General features: G+C 44.0%; 1 protein-coding gene across 1 annotated transcript in view; it reads left to right on the top strand.

The window, feature by feature from the left end:
* The window catches only part of TM9SF2 (transmembrane 9 superfamily member 2), a 64756-nt gene that overhangs the window by 36443 nt on the left and 25028 nt on the right, over positions 1-3285 (top strand). The window lies entirely within an intron of this gene.

The raw sequence follows: 3285 nt of genomic DNA on the forward strand, positions 1-3285 counted from the left end.
GTGGGGGAGGCCTCGGCGCCGCCAGCCCTCCCTGGGGGGAGGGGGGTGGCGAGTTTTTATCCCTCTGCTGTGGGGTTTGTCTGTGGGCTGGGTTGGTGGTTTGTTTGTTGGGTTCCCCCCCCTCCCCCCCGGAGGGTTTGTGGCCGCGGGGGCTACCGAACGTCCCCGGGGGCTGTCGCTGCAGGGACTTCGAGCGTGTTTCGGGTCCCGCTGTGATTACCAACGGTGAAGCGCCCGCCGTCCCCGGCAGGGACGGAAAGGGCTCTCGGTTCATCCCGTGAGTTAAGGTCACGTTGCTGAAACGGGAAGCCCCGGCCGCTTATCTCTCGGGCCCTTTTAAGTACTGGGTGGAAAGCTGCAGAAAGTGAGAATCGCAGTGACAGGTCGTGCCGGGAGGGGGGTGTGTGATTCTTGGCAGGAGCGAGCAGCTGATGGCTGCAAGCACATACAAAGTCAAGGCAAACTTTCCTTGCTGTGTCTGCCTGGCTGCAGGAACCTCAAGTGTAGGGGCTTCTTGGCCCTAGTGAAACTTAAACTTATTTTCATGCCTACATAAGTGATAAACAAAGTTCACTAAGTTATGTGTCGGTAAGGATATTGGCTGGTAGGGGATCTGTGCTTAAAATAGTCTTTGCTTCTTTGGGTGAGCTTTAGAAGCTGTTTGCCGCAGCTGTGGTGAAAATTATGCCAGACCATGCCTTGAGACTTGAATGAGAAAGTTCAAGATCAGTAATAGCTTTTACGATCTGTTACCTTATTGCCGTTGAAGTGGCTGTCTCGCACTTCCTGATCTCTCAGCTTCTGTGTTACATGAAACACTGGTCCGTGATTCTTCAGACTTAGAGTCTATTTAAATTGCATGCACCTTGCACTGACTTTATCTATTTGCTGTCACGAGTCAGTAGAGCAAGTAGTAAGCCAAACGTGTAACGAAGGCGTAGTTGCTATAAATGTCTTTTGCCTTCTTTCTGAAGTGTATTGTTCCATTCCAAAGCCAAACCTTGCACCTAACACGTAGCTGTGGATTTTTTCACTCTTGTTTCTGGGCCACTTCTGTTGTAGTAGTAAAACATTCTGTGAACATTCTTTTATAGGACCATAGAAATGGTGTTCAGAAGTGACCTCAGGAGGTCACATAGCCCAACCTCATACTTGAAGCATAACTGTTGCCAACACTAGAGGAGCTCAGCTCTACCTTTTATTTAAGCAAGCCTTGAAAGTGTCCAAGTGTGGAGCATCCGTTACCTCCCTGGGCGACCTGTTACAGTGCTGCACTAATCTTTTAGGGATTTCTTTTTTCTTCAAATACAGGCTAAGACTTTCCAGCTGCAGTTTGAAGTTTTTCACAACATCCCTGAAAAACATTGCTATGTTTGAATTATTGCTGTTTTAAGCTAGGATTGTGGCAGAAAGACTTTTTATTTTTTTTAAGTCAAGTAAACGAAGTTGCCTACTATCTTTTGTAACCAACCTGAGACACTTACAGGGTGACCTTTCTCAGATGCCTCTGTATTGTTGTTCCTCATATAATGTGTACAAAAAGTTTTTCTCGTTATCCTGATAATTTATCATTTTGTAAATGTGAAGTGAGGTGCTTAGGTAATGTGAGTCTACCACCAGTGGCTAGCTGGACATTTTAGGATAACCTCAACAGGTGTATCGTTAAAAAAATCTTGTTCTGGAATTAGCCACTTCTTATATTCCTCTACCTCATGCCAGCCAATTTACGTACTAAGTGAGGCACAGACATATGGAGAAGTCTAAATCATTCTTCGCATCTAATTCTCTACATGTAGCCTGCAACTGAATGTAGTCTGATCCCTGGTGGGGAGAAACAATATGTGATCAGATAAGTGCTATATCATAATATTTACGTAAGTGGGTAAAACTAAGCTTCCCTGGACAACCTTAATTTTTTACATGTTCTTGCGGAGTTCTGGCAGTTGTCACTGTTGATTATGATGCCAGTAATAACACTGAGTTTTCCCCTGCCTTGAAGATTTAGATCCATAGACCAGATCTCTAAATGGTACTATTTGCCTATTAGAATCTGTGGATTTCCTGTCCTCTGTTGATGAGATGGATTGTGCTCTTGTTAGTGGGGCATGTAGCTAGCAGCACAAGAATGATGAGACTCATGACTCTCTCCCTTTCTCCAGGCTGTCTACTAATCCGCTTGGGCAAACTCAGTTTGGCCACTTTTCCTGTTTCTGGTTGGAGTATCATCAGAAATGGAATGTGATCTGTGCAGACTTAAATAGTAACTCTTGCCCGAACATTAAGAATCCTTACTCAGTTTAAAAAAAAAAATACTGATGGCTCCAAAGAGGACTTGCTGCTGTATGGGAAATTGTTTATCAAAGGTGCTGACCTGTGGTAATGCATCTACTTCTTACGGAAAATTGCAGCATTCAAGTAAATCTCCACCTCCAATGAAAAATGGCTAATCTAAGGTGGTGGCTCTGTGACCAGCCAAGGCAGTCTAATTCGTTGTTGCTGAAAGTGAGAGATTTCATTCATGTCTTCCTCAGGGCAATGTGTTCCTGTCCTTTGTATTGTCCCAACTGTGTTACTTGTTAAATTCGGTTTTGAGCTTATTAACATGGCAGGAAACTATCCAACTTTTTGCCAGATTAGTGTTTTTGCTGTGTTAGTGAGTTGAAGTGGCTTACAGAATTGTGACAAGGGTTCGCTACCCAGAGGTAAGCAGCAGGTCTGCATTGCTTAGGGCAGAGGAAAGAGGGGCAATAAGGTGTGTCTTCACTTAGTGAGTCAACCTGACAGCTCGCAGCTGCCTACCTCTCATGGAGCTGCATCCTGACTTGCACATGGACAACTACAGTATATCAGTAAAATACAGTACCTGACTGAAGTATCTGAGCTACAGATACATGTGAACAATTCAATCTTTTTTCTATTTTTTTTTCCCTCTAGAATTTCTTGGTTTGGCTAAACTTGAGTGAATTTTCATAGGGAGAAAAAGCTCTCCTGTTGATTCATGGTGAGAAAATAAATGGCATGCTGTTGAAAGGGGGAGGTCTTGTACGTGAAAGCACTCACCTTCCTTTTGCTGTCTCCAGTTCTTGTCTGATTGCACAGTAAGACAGTTCAACTTGCTATGCTGCTAAAGACTCCTCTTAAATTTTTTTGGGGAGTAAGTCTTTTGCTGGTTTAGCCAGTTTAATTGGTTTACTGTGCATCCAGATAACTGCCAAAACCAGCACAACTTAAACAGTTGGAATGTAATGTATTGGGACCGTGGGACTAAAATAAGGGAAGAAATTC

The sequence above is a fragment of the Charadrius vociferus genome, unplaced genomic scaffold, assembly GCF_000708025.1.
Source record: "Charadrius vociferus isolate BGI_N301 unplaced genomic scaffold, ASM70802v2 scaffold110, whole genome shotgun sequence".
Classification (NCBI taxonomy): domain Eukaryota; kingdom Metazoa; phylum Chordata; class Aves; order Charadriiformes; family Charadriidae; genus Charadrius; species Charadrius vociferus.